Source organism: Lissotriton vulgaris, chromosome 5, assembly GCF_964263255.1.
Source record: "Lissotriton vulgaris chromosome 5, aLisVul1.2, whole genome shotgun sequence".
Lineage (NCBI taxonomy): Eukaryota > Metazoa > Chordata > Amphibia > Caudata > Salamandridae > Lissotriton > Lissotriton vulgaris.
The window spans coordinates 368,244,079-368,264,970 of NC_141693.1; the positions used below are offsets into that span (position 1 = coordinate 368,244,079).

The 20,892-nt window shown below is 47.5% G+C and overlaps 1 protein-coding gene across 1 annotated transcript in view; it reads right to left on the reverse strand.

The window, feature by feature from the left end:
• ALDH4A1 (aldehyde dehydrogenase 4 family member A1) overlaps positions 1-20,892 on the reverse strand; it is a 275,101-nt gene that overhangs the window by 50,749 nt on the left and 203,460 nt on the right. The gene's annotated exons all lie outside the window — the stretch shown is intronic.

Below are 20,892 nucleotides of genomic sequence, written 5' to 3' on the forward strand. Positions count from 1 at the left end.
GTGAAAATACGCATCTTTGAGGTCCAGTGTTGCTAGGAAATCTCTTTGTTGTAGCAACAGGAGCACTTGTTGTAGTGTGATCATATGGAAGTGCTCCGATAGTACATATATAGATTTAGGGGTCTGAGGTCCAATATTGGTCTGAGGGAACCGTCCTTCTTTGGAATAAGGAAGTATAGGGAGTATACTCCTGTCCCTTGTTGGTGGAAAGGGACTTCCTCTATGGCCCCCTTTTCCAGCATGCATTTCACCTCTTGTTGTAGCAGGGTGATGTGTTCCGTGGACATAGGACGATGTCTGGGTGGTATGTTTGGTGGTGTAGAAGTCAGTTTTAGGCAATAACCAGACTGGATAATTTCTCTCATCCACCTGTCCGTGGTAATTGCCTGCCAGACAGGTAGGAACTGTTGGAGTCTGCCTCCAACCAGTGTTTAGTGTTCTGAAGGTAGCGTAATGAAGTCACTGTTTTGTGGTAGTGGAGGCTCTGGTGTTATTGCCTCCACGTCCTCTTTCCTTATTATTGTTACCTCTGTAACCTCTTCTGGTTGTATTCTTGTTGAAGGAACCTTGTGTGTTACTTTTGTATGAGGCAGATGTTTGCGAGGTATTTCCTTGTGTATTTGCACTGTATGAGGAGCGTCAAAAGGAGCCCCTATGTTGCAGAAATTGTAATGCACCCATTGATTTTGCGGTTTCTGTGTCTTTTTTCATTTTATCCAAAATGGTGTCGACAGCAGGGCCAAATGAAAAGTCCTGATTGACAGGTTGGTTAAGAATGGTGGACTGCACCTCATTCTTAAAACCGGAAATACGCAGCAATGTATGTCTGCGTAGTAAGACGCTAGTGTTAATTGAAATAGCTGCGGTGTCTGCTGCGTCAAGCGCACTTTTGATGGAGGTGTTTGATATGAATTTTTCCTCCTGTATGAGATCATCAGCTTGTGCTTTAAAAGGCTCAGGTAGGTTTGGCATTAGGCTTTCGAGCTGATCATAGTGCGCCCTGTCGTAACGAGCCAGTAGGGCTTGTGTATTAGCAATCCTCCATGAGTTGGAGGCTTGTGCTGCTACCCTTTTGCCTGATGCCTCCAGTATTTTTGACTCTTGTCAGGGGGAGGTGCTTCCCCTATTGTCTGGAAGTTGGCTCTTTTACGTGCGTTAGCCACTACCAGTGAGTCTATTGGCAACTGCCCTTTGATGTAAGTAGGGCCTGTAGGAGCTACCCTATACTTTTTTTCTATTCTGGGATTGATTACCCGTGCCCTGGCTGTAGCCTTAAATATGTCAGGTGCGTGTTTTAGAACTCCCTTTAACATGGGAAGTGTTCTGACACTTTTTTCTGCATTAGGGAATATGTCAAATAAAAAGTCTTCTTCCACAGGGTCATTATGCATGTCCACATTGTGGAATTGTGCTGCCCTGTCTATGAGTTGATCAGCTTAGTAGGATAAGTGGGTACATCAGGGATGGGATGGGTGTTGTAAGGGTCTGTAGGCTCATCCCAAGGTTCCTCTTGTGGTTCAGGATCCTGTGGGAAATCATATAGAGGCTGTGGCTCATCCCCTGTGTTCCCCTCATTGTCCCCGTGGTGAGTAAGGAGAGTAAGGAGCAAAAGGTGTAGTAGGCATGATAGGTTGAAAAGGGATGAAGGGTCTAGAGGGAGAAGTCCCAAAGTCATTTTTCTTCAAAGGAATAGGGGAAGGAGGTTCAAAGTCCAAAGGCCTCTTTTTCCTATGCAGGATGGTAACTTTACCAGCCTCTGGATTAATATATATCTTTGCCTGGTCGTCTGATGGATCTGGGTGGAATAGTTCTTCCTCTACAGTCCTGGGTTGAGTGTTAGACTTCTTTGGGTCTGAACACCTGGTTTTTCGACGACTTTTGGTGTTTTGTGGAATTTTTTCGGCTCAGGCCCTTTTTTCGGGTTGACGAGTGTCTTCGGGTCGACCGGAACTTTCGGTTCGACAAGTTTTTTGTGCTCCGTAGGCTTCTTTGAATGAGTGTCCTTTTCCGAGTCGATGTTCTTTTTTGGATCGACGGGTGTCTTTGGAGCAGTTATCTTTGGGTCGACAGGTTTTTCCGGCCTTGCTACGGGCTTCGGTACGGCACACTTTGCCGGGTCGACGGATTTCGGAACCGTAGGCTTGTTCGGGTCGGCGACCTTCTTTGGCTCGGCGCCCTTCGGCTGTGTACCTTTGTTCGGTTCGACTACTTTTTTGGGGTCGACAGTTTTTGGCTGAACGGCCTTTTTGGGGACGACAGACTTCTTTGGCTCGACGCTCTTTGGCTGTACGGCCTTTTTTGGATCGACGCCCTTCGGGTCGACGGCCTTCTTTGGCTCTGGAACCTTCTTTGGGACGATGGTACTGGGCCCTGGGGTCTCTGAAGGTTCCGGTTTCGATTTCGGAGCCGAGCCGGATGGTGGGGCTGGCGAAACTTTTTTATGATCTTGGCTAAGGCCTTTTGGCAATGCCTCGACCGGAGCCTTTGGTAACGGGCTAGTTGGTGTCGGGGGCAGGGTACTCACGATTTGCCCCGGTGGGATCTCGTCATCGGAGTTCGAGTAGTCCTCGACGGTGACTATTTCTAGGTCCGAGTCTGGAGCTTCCGGTAGATCCTGGTCATCATCAAAGATGTTGTCCGGTGCCTGTCGCTGCATTTCTTGCCATAGCGGCCCGTCTGTTTCGTATAGTTTTCTTCGATCAAAACTGGGCGCAGGCTGGGCAGGTTTCTTCCCTATGGTCTGGGGAAAGGCACTTGTTGCATACTGAGTGTTTATCAGTATGTGGGAACTTGGAGTGGCATAGTGGGCACCTTTTAAACGGGCTTCTTTCCATCGACGGTCGGCTCACGTTGCTTCGAAAAGGCCCAACGGCCCGCGTCGACGACCGATTCGAGATGGAAGGCTGGATCGAGTAGAGAGGTACCGAACGAGAACAAGACCGTCGAAGTCGAAGGCCTTTTGGCCTTTAGAAAAGTTTTGTTTTCGATTCCGAAGTTGGAGTATAGGAGTTAGCATCTGAACCCAATGGCGGGAAAAAACAATCTGAGGATGGAGAACATGCCCATGTGCACTGTAGTCTAGGGGAGGAGTACCCTATCTTGTGATACTTCGAAGACTCTTCCAGGACAACAAAGTGCAATCATCCGGACCCAACACTAGGCGGCGATCTATGCACAGATATGAATTCAGCAGCCCACATGCCTCGAACATAAAGATTTACTATTCTTAACTCCCAACTTTACATACATAATAAATATTACCAACATAGATACACATATTGAATAAAGTATTATAAATGTATTTTTTTCTATTCATACTTATTTTTAAAATATTTATGTTATTGATATTCTTTCTATGAAATTTTTTGAAGAACGGGGTTTAGAGCCTGATATTCTGATAGTATATGGGATAATTTAATACACCTCTGAGGATTGCCAACAACAAATTCACCCGAGTAATTGGGGTTTGGGGGGGGGGGGGGGGAGTGTGGCAGCAGCCTAGGCACCTCCAATCGGTTACAGCTTTCTGGTGCACGATGGACACAGGGTCCACGCCCCGCTATTTGGCTGGGTGGTCTTGCAGGAAAAATACAAGGGAGAAGAGGTGAGGGAACCATGTGAAGCTGAGAGATGACGCAGCTGTGCGGTGCCGCTTTGTGGTGTAAGTCAGCAAGCACAGAGAAATCGATGTTGGGGATCATTCCACTGTGGATTCAATATGCTGAGCTCACTGAGAACTGTTAAAGAATACTTTAAGAGCAACTGCTGAAACTGATCGAGTACAGTTGCAACAAAATAGAGGTGGGTGACATTCACCTCATAAAGTTACTTTAACTTACTCTGAGAAGCGGTATGCTTGGATAGAGTGGTGCTACAACACTTGTGGAGTGAGAAAGATCAACTCAACTTGCTCTACAAAGTCTAAAGTGCCTACTGAGAAACCACTCTGCTGTACCTTTTTTGGCAAAGGAAGCTCTGTGCAGTAAGCATGTGAACACAAAAATGTCAGCACATGGCGAGGACTACGCAGGCACATTTTCTTCTTCAAATGGCAACAGTGACCTGTAATCCACCTACGCTCTGTTTTGATCAACAAATCAGTCCAGTGTGACCCACATGCATCATGACCTTCAGTGTCTCTTGATCTAATGAATCGAAGTCCTCTAATTTAAATGGCTGGGAGGAAGCCTGTTATCTTGAATGTCAAGTCAATGCTTCCATCTCCTCAGATGGTACTCAAGTGGGTACCATCTCTGAAGTTTCATTTCAGTGCCTCTTGACGCATATGTGAAGAACGTCTGAGGTCCAACTCTGAAGCAGGTGTTAATGCTGTGGACAATGTGTGTAGCTGTGCGTACAGTGTTTTTGACGTTTAAGGCAATAATGAGGAGAACAGGATGACAAAGTGGGTGATTCTTTCTGATGGACTTTGAGTTGCACTGTAAACATGATGCATGACCTGCACACTACAGTGCCCCCATTTTGAAGTTCATGAAGTTAATTCGGAGAATGGAGAGACCCAATGGAGAAAATCAATTATAGGTCACAATCTTCCAAAACTCTGCTTCAAAACAGGTCATAGTAAAATGACAAAAACAGATGTATTCATCATGATCCGCACTGCCCTAGAGGGAGCAACATTTGGAAAGCTTTTCCCTAGTCCATCAGGACACGCCAACTCATCCTGTGAAGCAGGCTGATTTGGGAACTTGAAAACCGTAGCAGATCGTACCAATCACAAGCTTTTATGGTTCTGAAGATATCATTGTGTAAAGTTGTGTGCCTAGCCTTAATGTTTGGTTCCCAGTTAGAACTGGTGAAGCCTTAAGGTCTATTGGAGGTCATAGGATACGGAGGTGCCTATGCCACCAGATAATCTTGACTATGACCAGCCTTTTTCAAGATACAGGCGAATAATAATACATACCCCAGAAAATGTCCTAGTGGGTGCTGGTGCAGTACTACGTCACTGCAAAATCTAGCAACCAGATGGTCTGTTAAAACTGTGAAGAACTGTGGCTCAGTTTGACATCAGTAAACAGATTCAGGTCATCATGACTTTTTCACTGAGATTCATGGCACAATAAACTCTGCCATGAAGTCTACGTCGCTGGTGTGAGAGGTTGGCCTGGTATATGATGTCCACTATTCTAGTTGGCACTTGCACCAGTCCAATCGACCCTTATTGATGGTGGTTGTAAAGTCAACCTCTTAGAAAGCTATCCTAGTGGTAGCAGTGGAGAGCAGCCTTTAGGCTAAGTCTTTAGAGGCGAGTTAAGATAGTTGTTTTAACAATTATAATCTCTTGAGTACCAAATGAAAGCACACCACACAAGGTATATATCAAATATATGTATTTATTCTAAACACAACCCCTCTGGACTCTTTATGAGGTCAGAGGTAAAAGTACAATACAAGAAACTTAATTAGCATACGATAAGTTGCACAGTATACGTTTTGCCCTAGGGGCCTCACAAACCATATGCTAAAATAGTGGTATAAGAACCACGTGAGTAATAGAAAGCAGGCCTAGGATCTGTGGAATCGCTGGGGCTACTCAGAACAACCAAAGGTTAGGATGCAGGAGGCCCACGGGAGACGCGTGCAGTGTCTAAACACAGCCGCGGGTTACCATTGACTTTCTATGGAGAACGAACAAGTCACAATTTTAAAGATTAAGGACACTTCTAAGTTAACTACGATGGAACCCTTTTGGACTTAGGCACTTGGAGGGCCAATACCCTTGAGACTACCAGAGTACTTGTGTTACCTCACCCACTGAAGCCGTGTGCATAGGTGTCTTTTGATGTCGGGTTTCGTCATCGATTTCAATGCAGATCTGCAAAGAAGTGCTGCAGGCGACCAGAGGAAAAGATTCCGGGCGGATCCAAGGGTGGATCGAAGATCTGAAGAATCTGAAAGCAGAAGGGACAAAGTCTGGGTCACTAGCCAGTGACCAGGATGGCGATGGGACGCTGCCAGCCAATGTCAGGTGATTTCAGGTGAAAAGGTGAAGTTTGTCTCTTCAACCACTAGGTCCAGGAGGCGTTGACGACCACCAGGAGCTAAATTCGAGCTGTCCCACAAAGGATCTAGTTGACTGCGGTGTCGGTATCCAGACTGGACCCAACAAGCCTTGACAAACGCAATCCACGCGTCGAGATTAGCTTCAGTGCAGACCAGCAAGGTCTGTGGAACTTCTCCTTTGCAGGAAAGTTGGAGCAAGCCTGGAGCAACCAGGAAAGCAAGTTAAATCAAAGTATTGTCTTCTTGGGGGATCACTAGCCAACGGACTAGGAACCGCGAAGACGCGTCGAGCTGAAATGCACAAAGAGGGCCCACGGGAAACTTGTGGAGTGTGGACCTCTGAGCTTCGGTGCAAAAGGCGCTCGGGGCTGGGGCTTCAAGCACCCCAATGCACAACTTCGGGATACCTCGGGAAGTCGATGCAGCTTGCAAAATGCAGGATGTCCAGGAGTTCCGGTCCCACGTCTCTCGTATCAGCTACGGGTCTCAGCTTTGCTGGGAGCTCGGGTCAGCTTCAGAGATGTCTGGAAGTCCGTGTCCTGTGTCGCAGAGTCTTCGGAATCCGGCGGGAGCCTCGACAATACAGACCGGCAAAGATGCAGTTGGTGCCTGTTTGAACAGGGTGGTCACTCCTTGACCACAAGGGAGATTTCTTCCGTCTTCCAGTCGATATGGAATGTCGAAGGTCCAAGATATATGTTGCAGAGTTTTGTCCAGGGTAATCTAAAATCCTAGGGACTGGGGTTCTATACTTATAGTAAGTTTAGGGCTTGGACTAACTCTAAAGTCCCTCCTATGGGTGGACCTGGGGAGGGGGTGGTTACACCCCCTTCCCTTTGTCCAGTTTCGGGCCAGAGCTGGGGCTGAGTGCCCCAGCAACCGGTTTGAACTGGGAAATGCATGGAGCACCTTGTGTGCCCCAGGCAGTGTCTGAAAAGCATTCACTGAATGCAACCAACCCTGCCCCCATACACTAAAGCCTGTCTGGGGAGATGCTGACACCTCCCTGGACAGGAAACCTATTGTCCAAGCCTCCACTGCCGGAGTTTCGTCCAGCAGCAGGAGGGCAGTCTCATGTTTGTGGCAGCAGCATCCATTTTGTGATGCTGGGGCTCTGTTTAACTTTAATAGGGTAAACCAGTACCTGCATGTCTTCTCCCTCTAGAAGGGTGGAATGCTACCCCGGCCGCCAGAACTGGGGGGAGGGTAGTATTACAAAGTGTTTGACACCGTACACGACATGTTTTGATAAAGCCAAACCAAAGTTAGCATTAACCGCGAGGATTATAATGCACTTAAGAGTATATGGTATGGCTATATCATAGAACAGCTATAAGGAGATGGTTCCGAAAGGTGCAGAGGGGCTCGGCTCATGCTAGGGCACCCTCTCACACAAAACCAAGCACTCTGCTTGCAGGATTGTCAAGGCCTGCCAAAGGCGTGACTTATAGGTTAATATGTATCTGTCATGTTGAACACTGTGACCGGGTAATGAAATATCCTTTTGAAGCACGTTTTTGCACTCAGAAAGCAGTGATGCAAGTAAAGTCTTGCCAAAATCGACATTGAAACCAACAAAAGAAGGTAAAGGGCAGTTTTGGTGCACCTTGGGAGTTGCAGTCCCTGTAACTTTGAAAATGAAAACGAATGAATTTTGCAACGAGGGAACACATGTATTACAGAACCATTTGGGGGTTGAAATTAGAAACCTGAAGTATGAAATTGTACTCACCCTCGCAGTATGGGTAATATTTGCATAAACCACAAACTTAAACAAACAACTGACTGCCCTTCTAAATTAAGATTGGAAGAACAAGACATTAGCCCTTTTTCAATGTCTAAGAAGTTACGTTTTAAAAGACAACGAACCTACTGCTGTAACAGCGTGGCATATGATTAAGAGTCGTTAGACTTAAAACACGTAATGCCTGTTGGTCTTGAAGTAAAAAGAACTTTCTTTGTAAGCATCGTTGGTGTGGTCCGTTCTACACTGCTGAAGCAGCGCCTGTTGCTGTTGTGGGTATATATATATATATATTTTAAAGAATCTTTTTTCACTGTTTACTATTGGGACTAGTCACGTGGTGATGATGTAACAGAATACTGGCACTTCAAAAATGAGCAAGTGAATATGGGACGTTGTCATGTGAGCAAGGCTCCGAGGAGCCGAAACGTCATGCGGCGCACTCTGCTTCAATAAAAAGAGTTGCACAGAATTGGTCCGTGTCCGAGTTATCCTTGCGGCTTAGTGAGAAGGCTAGATGCTGGCATCAAGATGTGGAATTCCGCAATATATATATATTACCTACTGGCGGTCACCAGTAGGTAATTATAGTTAGGACCTAGTTACCATAGGAAATCCGCAACATTCTATTGGGAATAACTTTGGCGTTGATTGAGGAAATTGCGTGCAAAATATATATATATATACTATGTCTAAGTAAGGGGTGATTACACCACCTTACCCAGGCTGCCAGGGCAGACCTGTGGTGTCAGTTTGGAAGGCTAACAAGGGGTGGCACAATACATGCTGCAGCCCCTGGTAGGCCTAGGGTGCACCTCTGCCCTGGGTACCTAAGATACACTATACAGGGGCTCACAAGGGTGACCCGGTAACTAATCAGGTATGTACCTAAAGTACATGGTATCAATTTAGAGAGAGTACAGCTAGGCTGTGGGCCTGATTAGTGGGCCTGATTAGCAGGGCCACCGCCATACTGGCCACCACCACCGCCATTTTGAAAGATGGCCGCCTGGTAGGAGCTCCTGTGAAGAGCTCCCAGTGCTTGGGATCCCTTTTCGGGCATTATCCCTGTGAGCACCCACCAGCACGATGGAACGAAAGCAGAAAGAGTGACGGGAAAAGTCACACAAGTAACTGGATTGCCCGCTGACCTGATTAAAGGAGGTTGGAGCCTGAAAAGCCCCACGATCGGACTCGCGCCTCAGACACCCCCATCGCTGAAGCTCCGGGAGCCTGCTGAGCCGACACTGCGGATCATCCTGTCACCAGCCCAGCATTGGATCCACGGCGTCATAAGAGGGCACCTCCGTTGCGTCGCAGGGGCGGCTGAAGCTCCGGGAGCCTGCTGAGCTGGCACCGCCCGACCGCTCGAAGACATCGGAGGGCTGAGAGAGCCCCCCTGCCCGCTCCACGGCAGAGGAAGGTACAGGAGCTCGGTTGCTGAACCAGCCCTCAGCAGCAAAGGAGTCCCAGAGGCATCGGGGGGCAGAGAGGATACACGGCAGCATAGGAGGGCACCCCCGGCGCATCGCAGAGGCGGCTAAAGCTCCGTGAGCCTGCTGAGCCGGCACCGCCCGCCCGCTCCACAGCAGTGAGTCTCGGAGGCTTCGGAGGGCTGAGAAAGGCCGGCCGCGCCACAGCAGAGGAGCTACAGCGACGTCGGAGGATTGAAAGTGGCCCCCCTCCCGTCCGCTCCACGGTGGAGGACGCTGGCTGTTACGCCGGGATTGCAAAGGGACGTGGCAGAACCCCCCCCCCCCCCCCCCTCCCCCCGCACCGCAGCACCGGAGGCTGGATACGGCTCAGGAGATGGATGCGACCGGAGGTTGTGGCGCCGCCGCTACCCAGAGGAGCGACTGAGCCCTGAGTCCAACAACAAGAGATGCAGGTGCGACAGAAGACTGGAGCCTGCCCCCATCGGCTCCGGTGGATACCTGGTAATTAGTTGCGCTGCTCTCAGGGTAATACAGACTTGGAGCCCTGAACTAATCATTGGAGATCACGTACATACAATCCACATATTTCTGCAAATCGGAAGGGACTGAGACACTTTGTGAATTAAAACATTGCTTCTGCAAAATTCTGCTGACAGACTCAAAAGGCACACAGAGACTTAAGGTATTTATTTCTCCTACCCGCCTGCTCACTTTTAAACTACCTCCTTTGTTCAAAATGGCTGGAGCCATAAATCTGTAACAATAAATCCCCTCCGGTACCTCTGTCCACTAGGCTCCTCAGATTAACTCCCCCACACAGAGATAAGCATTCCTCCCAGCTAGCTTTGAGCATTGCTGGCTTAAATAGAAAGTGAAATTCCTTCCCCTATGCTCAAAGTAATAGCAACAGACAGAGGACTAATATCTCCACCTCCCCTGCTTGCATGAAGGGGAAGGGAAACCGCTTTTCCCTGCTATCTAAGCAACAGCAACAAACAGAGGACTACTGTCTCTATCCCACCTATTTGGCGGACATTTTTGACTAGTCTCTCTCTCGGGCGGGCATCATTATCTGAACATGCACTAAGAACTTAGCATTTTAGACTAATCTCAACTTCCGAATACTTTGCTCAGTTATGTATTTACACCTTCTTGTGAAAGAATGTCTGCCGATTATTGCAGTATTATACTTCTACCTGTATTTTGAACTTTTGTAATGCACAGATTGCTACCTCATACATGAAAGAATGTCTGCCTATTATTGCAGTATTATAATTCTACCTATATTTTGAACATTTGTAATGCACAGACTGCTACCTCATATATGTTGGTTGCTAACTAATGTCACTTTTGATTTTTGATTTTGATTTTTTGATTCATGTACATTACTGTTTGCATCTGTATTCTGTTCCTATATTCTATTAGTAGTATACTTACACTGGTACTCTGCACTAGTCTGCACATTTCCGCAACCTGCACCCATTCCCACTTTTTTTTCTCCTGTTATGCACCGACTGCTACCTCATATATCATATACTTCTTCTGTATTCTGCACTATTCTGCACAGTTCTGCAACCTGCATCCATTCTCACTCTTCTCTCCTGTAATGCACCGACTGCTACCTCATATATCTTTGGTTGCTCACTAGTGTCACTTCTACCTGTATTTTAAATATTTGTAATGCACAGATTGCTACCTCATATATTTTGGTTGCTAACTAATGCACCGACTGCTACCTCATATATCTCTGGTTGCTCACTAGTGTCACTTCTACCTGTATTTTGAACATTTGTAATGCACAGATTGCTACCTCATATATTTTGGTTGCTAACTAATGTCAATGTTGATTTTTGATTTTTGATTCATGTAAATTGTTGTTTGCATTTGTATCCTGCTCTTATACTCTATCAGTATTATACTTTCTCTTGTATTATGCACTATTCTGCACATTTCCTTAACCTGCACCCATTCGTACTTTTCTCTCCTGTTACGCACGGACTGCTACCTTATATATAACATACTTCTACTGTAGTCTGCACTACTCTGCACAGTGCTACAACCTGCATCCATTCACACTCTTCTCTTCTCTCCTGTAATGCACCGACTACTACCTCATATATTTCTGGCTGCTCACTAGTGTCACTTCTGCCCCCTAGGATCACTTTTGATCCATGTAACTGTTATGTGCATCTGTATCCTGTCCCAGTATTATACTTCTACTTGAAGTATTATACTTCACTTTTGTACTCTGTAATTTACTGTATGTATTTGCTCTACTGCACACTCTTATACTTTGGTTACGCTGGTTGATCACTAGTGCCACTTCTGTACTTTGTAACTTACTGTATGTATTTGTTTCTCTGCACACTCTTATATTTGGGTATGCTGGTTGATCACTAGTACCACTTTTGTATTGTGTAACTTACTTTATGTATCTGTTTTCCTGCACATGTGTACCACTATAGTGCATTCTCCCACACCCACCTAAACCACCATCCCAACATGGATCCTATCGGCAATCACACATATAAAATCAACTACCCACCGACACTCACCAAAAAAGCCGCTAAACGCTTTAAACACAACTTCCTTAGGTCACACCCTTAAACCCCCTTTGCTGATACCTACTTCTCACCGGTCAATGGATCCCTGAACACTGATATCATCTTCCACACCACACGCAGAGCTCAATGGAGAAAAGCGTTCCTCACCTTACTCACCGTCTCCTCCACCAAGAAATCCGCTCACAGCCTAACTCTCTTCATCACGCCATCCCAACTCTTTCCAGGCAGAGCCACCATCACTATTTACAATAACGGGATTGTCCTATCTCAATCCACAGACAGGAACCTAGAACTACTAGACAACTTGTTCCCCACTTTCAAAGAGCACCTCTCCAATTCGCGGACCAACACTCATATCTCCTCCAGTCCCACCAACCATGACCTCACAGCTCCTACCACCCACAACCCCTCCAACCCACTACAGCGCCAGTCAACTACTACATACTCCTCAATCAGGGACACACCTACCACCCCTGACCAACCATCTCCCACCCACAACCCCTCTATCCCAGTTCAGCGCCAACTAACTACTACATACCCCTCAATCAGGGACACACCTACTACCCCTGACCTCCCATCTCTCACCCACAACCCCTCTATCCCAGTTCAGCACCAGGCAGTTGCCACACACGCCTCAAACACAGACACAGATCGCTCCCCCTCAGACACCACTCACACCCCCACCCCTTCTACCAACCCTCGGGCCTCCACACTTACCATCAACACTCCTCTCACACCTACAGCTGGCATTAACACTCCGCTCACCCCTGACAGCACAGCTCCCACCCACAACACACCTAACCTAGTTCAGCACCAGAACAACACACATATCGACAAATCCCCCCCCCATTATCCCCCCCCATACTCAGTCCCCATTACCCTCTAACCAACTACGCAGAACACACCTCCTCTCTTAATCTAACTCCCCCTCCCCACAACAGGACCATCTCCAATCCCATTTCCCCTCCTACTCTCAGCCCCCATTACTCTTCCTGCACCCCCCACCACTACTATCAGTCTACCAGCCTACACCTTGACCCCCCCGCCTACCACCAATGCCCTCACTCATACCACCAACCTCCTACCTACCTCATCCACACCCCTCCGGCCCAAAACTTCTCTCCCCCCTAACACCATCCCGTACACTAACACAACGCAGCCCTGCTCGAACACCAGCCCACTCTCCCACCTGCACGCAAATTCCCTGGTCAGTCATTCACATTTGACTGCCACCCCCACCTCCACCACCTACCCCAAGATGGACAACATCATGGCCACTCTCATCCAGATCAAAGAAGACATACACATCATCAAAGAACTACTCTCCACACACCCCATACACCCCTCACCCACCTCCACCTCCCCTCCCAAATTGTCCACTACCCCTCCGGTTGACTCCCTCACTCAACACGCCCTACACCGGACCTCAATCCCAGCTCGCAATCGCAACAACCGCCCTCGTCGCACCCACAACCCTACTTCTGACCTCGACACACTCACCCTTCTCCGCTCCTATGACCCAGCCCCCCAAAATCACACAACCACCCCACACCTCACCATTCCCACGATACACTCAAATCCCCTTAGACCCCCCACACTAAACAGCAGATTCTCCATCCCCAATAACCTTAAGAAAGTCGCTCTCTCTCTAGAACCACCTACCACCCTCAACACACCCCGTCTCAAATGCACTCTCCTCAATTGCAGATCGGCCTCGAAACATTCCGCCGCCATTGCTGATCTCCTCTTATCGCTGGACCTTGACCTAATCATCATGACTGAAACCTGGCTAACTGAATCTTCGACACCTATAATGGACATTCTCGTTCCTCCCAACTACCACATTATCAGGCTCGACAGATCAGGCAAAATTGGTGGTGGAATCGCATGCATCTACAGGAACAACATCTCTGTTCTGAAAGTCAATTCTACCTCCCTACCATCCCCAACATCCTGGGAATACATCTGCCTCGACATTATTAGTGAGGGCAAACCGATATGTTCACTTCACAGCATTTACCACCCACCCAGGGACAACTTCACCTTTTCCCAACAAATCATGGATATGATCTCAACCAATTCCGGACGGCAGCTCACCCAAATATACCTTGGTGACTTTAACCTCCACTGGAACGATCGCAATGACGCGGTGGTAAATAGTCTTAAAAATTTACTCGACGCCCTTAACCTCACCCAAATATGCAACAGCCCGACCCACGAGAAAGGTTCTATCCTTGACCTGATCATCTCCAAAGAGGACTCTATCCAACTCGAGTCCATCCAACCCTGTGACTGGTCAGATCATATTGTCACATTCTTCATCAATGAAAAAGTTAAAGTTAACCCGGCTCAATTCTCCAAGCCCAAAGTCTGGAAAAGAGACATGAAAAAACTCAACCCAGGCTCTTTGCCCCCTAACAGGTGCAATCTCCTACTCCCACCGACAGGCGATACGGACGTTCAAACCCTGACTGACCACTATCTCAACGCTATGACGTCAATAATTAATGAGGCTGCACCTATGCAGCTAAAAAGAGTCTCTACTAAAATCTCCAACCCATGGTACGATGGGAGTCTCAATGTGGATAGACGAGTCATGCGAATGGCAGAGCGTACCTGGAGATCAGCTCCCTCTGCAATGCACCTAAAAGACCTGAAGAAAAAGAGAAACGCCTACTTCAGGAAAATAAAACGTTCAAAATCAGACTTCTTCAGCCTCCAGCTCGACCAAGCAAAAAAACGCCCGAGAAAACTGTTTGAGCTAATCAGATCACAATCCAAGGATCAACCCCAACCACTCAACACTGTGCGTGAAACACCCTCCTGTGAAGACTTCGCTGCTTTCTTTATCCAAAAAACTGACAACATAAAAAGCGATCTCCTTATTGACGCAAGCCTCTACTCCAAACCCCAGTGCCTAGCACCCACTGAACCAAAAAACAATGCTACATGGTCAACCTTTGGCACATACTCGGAAGAAGAAATTGGCAAACTGCTCAGCACCCTGAAACCATCCAATCACCTCACGGACCCCCTTTCTGCTACCGCAGTAAAAGACTTTACCCCTTTGCTTCTCCCTCTCTGGACTAAAATTATCAACAGCTCTCTCCAACAAGGAAGCATACCTGACTCCCTCAAAGCTGGTCAAGTCACACCTCTACTAAAGAAACCCACAGCCGACCCCTCGGATCTCAACAACTACTGTCCCATTACCAATATTCCCACTCTCGCCAAACTGCTGGAAAAATGCGCACAACTACAATTGACTAAACACATTGAACAATTTGATCTCCTCAACCCTCACCAGTCAGGCTTCCGAGCAGGACACAGTACAGAAACTGCTATGACTCACATAATTGACGACGCACTTCAAATGCTAGACCAAAACGACACCTGCCTCCTCATCCTTCTTGATCTCTCTTCAGCATTCGACACCGTTAAACATGAGAATTTACTAGAACTACTAAACACAAGAATGGGCTTATCTGGAACTGTTCTCAAGTGGTTCACTTCCTTTCTTCACAACAGGTCACAGAAATTCAAGAGCAACAACCTGATGTCCTCGCCAATACCTGTAACGCTAGGCGTCCCCCAAGGATCCTCTCTATCCCCAACTCTGTTCAACCTAGTCATGGAACCTCTCACCACCTTGCTACAAGCATCCAATGTACACTTTCACATGTACGCCGATGACACCCAACTTTATCTCAAATTACAATCCCCCAATGACATCTTGCTCCTGAACTCAACAATCAGATGCACCCAATCCTCACTTGCCGATAATCACCTCAAACTCAATGCCCTGAAAACAGAGTTCCTTCTGATCTCACATCCAGCGAAGATCTCCACCACTCAAATTTGGCTTAAACACCTAACCGCACTCAATGTCTAACCCACCATCGTGGACTCAGCAAAATCTTTAGGCATAACACTCGACACCAATCTCAACATGCAGCAACATATCAGCAAGGCAACTAAGGGAGCGAACTTCCAGATCAATACTCTGAGGAAACTTAAACCCTTCCTCCCAGCCAAAGACTTCCAAACCTCAGTACAAGCACTAGTCATCCCTCGAATTGAATACGGTAGCACCGCCCTCTGCGGACTCCCCCTAACTACAACCGCACCACTAAGAGCTTCTCTAAACACTGCAGCGAGACTCATCACTGGGTCAAAAAAGCACTCCCATATTACCCCTGACTTGAAATCCCTGAATTGGCTGCCTTTTGAACCCAGAATACATCTGAAAATCGCCTGCATGACACACAATGCGGTACACCTAAACTCACCCGGCTACCTCGCTCAGAAACTGACAATCTCTGGCGGAACCAGAAACACTAGAGGCACAAACAATCTTCTGCTGAAACCTCGAAGATTCCGGAAGGAAAAAACATATAAGCGCTCCTTCTCAGGAATGACGCCTAGGATCTGGAACTCACTCCCTCCCGAAACCAGGCTTATCTCTTCCACTACACTCTTTAAAAAAGAAGTAAAAGCTATCCTCATGGCTAAATACACTTGAACCAGTATCTCGAACTCTGTTAATACTCTGCACCGATCTGTACTACATGTTTGACCCCTTTGCTTATTTGTATGAGTTGTCTTATTACTCACATGATTGGCTTTGCAGTCACCTATTTGTACTGTTTGATCTATTGATTTATTTGTCTGACTATGCTCCCTCATGTACCCCTCTATGTAACCTATTTGTACTGTTTGATCTATTGATTTATTTGTCTGACTATGCTCCCTCATGTACCCCTCTATGTAAAGCGCTCTGATATCTGCAAAGATCTTGTCGCGCTATACAAAACTTTCAAAATAAAAACTAAAGTCGAAAAACCAGTGAAGCACTGCATAAAGTGGGGCTAACCATAGGAAGCAGACTCTACTCTCCTACACCCCCCCCCCCCCCCCCCCCAACGCAGGGACATTAAACTAACCTTGACCAGTTGAGTCTTTATGTTCTGAGTGGAAATATCTGGAGAGTCCATCTGCATTGGCATGGTTACTCCCAGGTCTATGTTCCACTGTAAAGTCCATCTCCTGTAGGGAAATGGACCACCCGAGCAGTTTGGGATTTTCACCTTTCACCTGTTTTAGCCACAAGAGGGGCTTATGGTCTGTCTGAACTTTGAAGTGAGTACCAAACTAGTATGGCCTCAACTTCTTCAGGGCCCAAACCACAGCAAAGGCTTCCCTCTCAACTGTCAATGTGAGATTTTGATAGCAGTGTCTTTGCTATTTTTAAACTGAAAATTGAGTGCCTGTGGTATGATGTGAGCCAACTGAATAGTCTAGTTCCGTTACCAGAGACCCTGCAATCAGAGGACTAAACATATTATGGCACGGTTGCAACATTATATGCTTTTCTCCGGCATGTCTGTCATACTTGCTGAGACTCTTCAGTTTTTACTATATTGTCTGCCAGTAGAGTCCCAAAGTTCCCAGAATAAATCTGAGCGCAGCTCCCATGGATAACAATGACCACAGGTCCAGTGCTTTAGAAAAACTAGGGCTATCGAATAACAGTGGGCATGGTTCAATGTTACAGATCATCTAGAACCTGACAAATAAACCATATAAAGACAAGTGGGCTTGAATCTCAGATCCAGAAATGCTTGTGTGAGAAAGTGCCATCTTTCTTGCATTGGTATGCCCCCACTTTTTTCTGAACTGCTGATGTACTTTGACTGAGTGTGCCCTGGGTTCCTGCCAATCAGGTACCCAGGGCCTGTGTTCCTTCCATAAAACTGTGTTGAAGCTAAAACCCAATTGGCATCTCTGGCCACCTGCCAGCCCCTAGTTAACGGTACCCTAGGTACACAGGGCATGGTGACCAGAGAAGATCCCTGAGGGCTGCAGCACTTATTGTGCCACCCTCAGGGGCCCTGTACCCTGACACCCACACACTGCCTTTGCAGGCTGAGTGGCTAAGTACAGTACTAAACGAAGAGTCGACATGGCACAGATCCCTGTGTGACATGCCCACAGAACCTACTGCCCTGGCATACTTTAGTCACCCCTCTAGCTGGGTGCCTTATGACAAAGGTGTGGGCACAGGTGCATGAGCCCTGTGCCCCTACAGTGCCCAGGGCCATTCCTGGGCACTGTAAGTGCAGTGATGCCATTAAGAGTATATGGTGCTGGGAGGTCGTCATTACGAACTCCACAGCACCATAATGGCTACACTGAAGGCTGGCAAGTTTGGTACCAAACTTCTCAGCACATTACACCTGCACTGATGCCAGTGGGCGATTTAATGTAAAATGCACCAGAGGGCATCTTAGAGATGCACCCTGAACACCTAACCTACAATCCACATCTGGGCTGAGTGGCTGCAGAGGCTGCCACACAGCAGACATGTTGCTGGACCCCTGGGTAGGAGAGCCCCCTCTCTCCTGGGCCTGCAACAATGCACATCCTGGGGGAGGTGCTAGGTCTCCTCCCCCAGGATGGACAGGGGGAAGCTTCAAAGGCAAGCCGCCTCTGTGAGCTTCCCCAGACCATTTGCTGTACCCAGCAACCAGCCCCCACCAGTCCCCCCCCCCCCCCCAACTATGGCGGGGAAGACTGGTGGGAAAACTACATCAGGAAGGGGGGAGTGCCAGCCTGTGCCAACCCCACCCCTCAGGTGGGGGAGACGAGGTGAAGCACGACCCCGGGCTCCGGCCATCTTGAAGATGGGGAGCCCTGCCCAAGCAAAGCTAGACCCCTGCCCCCTCCCACAGGAGAGTAGCAGGCTAGGGGGGTGTACCCACCCCAGGGCAGGGACCTATTGGTCCCTTTCCTAGCCCTACCTGTAACACCCCTAAATTCAGTATTTCGGGGCTCCCTGAACCTTCCTTCCACAGATCCTGATAAGAAAAGAAGAAAGAAGATCAAGAAGAAGAAGACCCGCCATGCAGCTGCTAACAACAGGATGACAACAACTGATTCGCTCCAGCCCTATCGGCCTGTTGATCCTGGAACCTGCTTCTGCCTAATCCCGGCGACTCCTGACGACAGCAACCTTGGGACACCCAGAGGACCTGCCTTCCTTGACCCTCTTGAAGATTGAGACTCCCATCAGCAGAGGCTCTGCTGCAACAACCCCCTGGTGCCAGTCAGGAAGCTCCGGACCAGCCCACTCTGCACCCGCCGAGCCTGGTCCGTGTCCAAGTGAACCAAGACCACGAGGACATCCCCCCGGTGACTGGGACCCGAAGTCCAGTGCCCAGAGACCCTCCCTGACGAACCAGACGACGCCTGTAGACTCAGAACCAGGGGCCACCCCAACCGCGACCAGCTGAGGGTAAGCTTTCCGACACCCAAAGACATCTCTGCACCCTGCACCCGGCACCCCTCGGCCCCCTGTGCCTCCCTTTGGGGTACCTACCTGTGCTCCAAGATCCCAACTTACCTCTCGAAGTGCTGTTAGCCCCTGGAGAGTCTCAGTCCCGAGCCTGCAGCCTTTCTTCCCTTTTGACTTGTCCCATTGGATAACATTGAGCGCCCGACGGCTCAAGAGCACCCTGCACCCAGCCGCCTGAGTACCGCTGGCTGTGCCACCTTTGTCCTATCCTACTTCCTCCTTTGCCCTGAGCAAGTGACCAGCCGAGTGGCCTGTTAGCCAGCAGCCACCAACCGGAGGCCCCTTTCCTTCATTGGATAACATTGAGCCTAACTACCTCTGCACCAGGCCGCCCCTGTGCCGCTGGGGGTGAACTAACTGTACTTACCTGACACTGGGGGACCCCTAAGTCTATGCCCAGAACCCTAACTTCACCAGCCCAGTACTTACCTGGAAACCGATAACTCACTTCCCTAAAATTGGATACCATTGACTGGTTTGACTCGAAAAATCTTCTAAGTGTGAAGTTTTGGAAACTAAAAATATTCATATAAAACACCCGAATTCCGAAGTACTCACCTGTGATCAGGGGAGAAGCCAGTGCTGTACCTTGTAGCCCAGTACTGAACCGCAAAAGTAATACTTACCGGGTTTACTAGTAATCTGTATTTTCTCCATAGGAATCCATTGTCTGCTTTTCTCTGAAATTTCTTCTAAGTGTCTACTTTTGAAAATTTGAAATATTCTTTAAAAATCATACGAAATACTGAAACGCAATTACTTACCTGTTTTAAGTTGAGACCCCAGTACTGGACCCAGGAGCCTAGTACTGGATTACAAAAGTAACGAGATCATCCTTCACATGCAACCTGAATTTTCTCCCATTGGATAACAATGCCAGATTTTGATTGAAAAGTTTTAAAGTGTGAACTTTTAAAACAGCTATATATTACTGAAAAATCACTACTGTTACTAAAACGATTTTACTAAATTGGTTTCAGCTTAGACCCCAGGACTGAATCTAGGATCTAGACTGGAACTACTCAAGTAATCTACCAAGCAATCAACTGTACTTATATGATGAAAACCTATTGAATTCAATGCTACAGTTTGTTTAGAACTGTGTTGCCCACTGAAAACCCTGGATCTATTGTATTCACAAAGTGTATTGCCTCTTTGCAAAGAAGAGTACTCATATCAAGAAAAGTATATGTTTATGCCTGTTGGTTCAAAAAATAAAACAGCTATATCTTTTGATATAACAACAATTGGCCTGGAGTTCAGTCCTTGAGTGTGTGAAATCCTTTGCTGACTGAGTGTGTACAACAAATGCTTTACACTGTCCCCTGGTACTGCCTTACTGCTCGACCAAGCTACTACTTTGGAGAGTAAGGTCAGTCCTGGCTTTAACCTCTGGGGTTTGTGGACTCTATACACACTGTACCTTATTCTGGTCCAGTATATATAGAGCCACTTTCTCACAGCTTGCATCTTTTGCTTTTCGCTCTGCATCATACAGTTAAATGCATTTTTTTCTATGACGGTATAACCCTGAATAGTCAATGAGTTTATTGTGTTATTTACAGTGTGGTGTCTGAGTTTGAAACCTCTACCAGCCCCTACAGCAAGCATGGTCTGCTTACTTTCATTACCACTGCCTATTAAGAGCATCTTGTTTATCCAAATGAAGTGCAATAGTATTTGGGTCCTGGATACACAAAAATAAACAACAGTACCCACAAAGCATACTGCTCTGTAATCCAGGATCACAAAGAATACATCCCCACA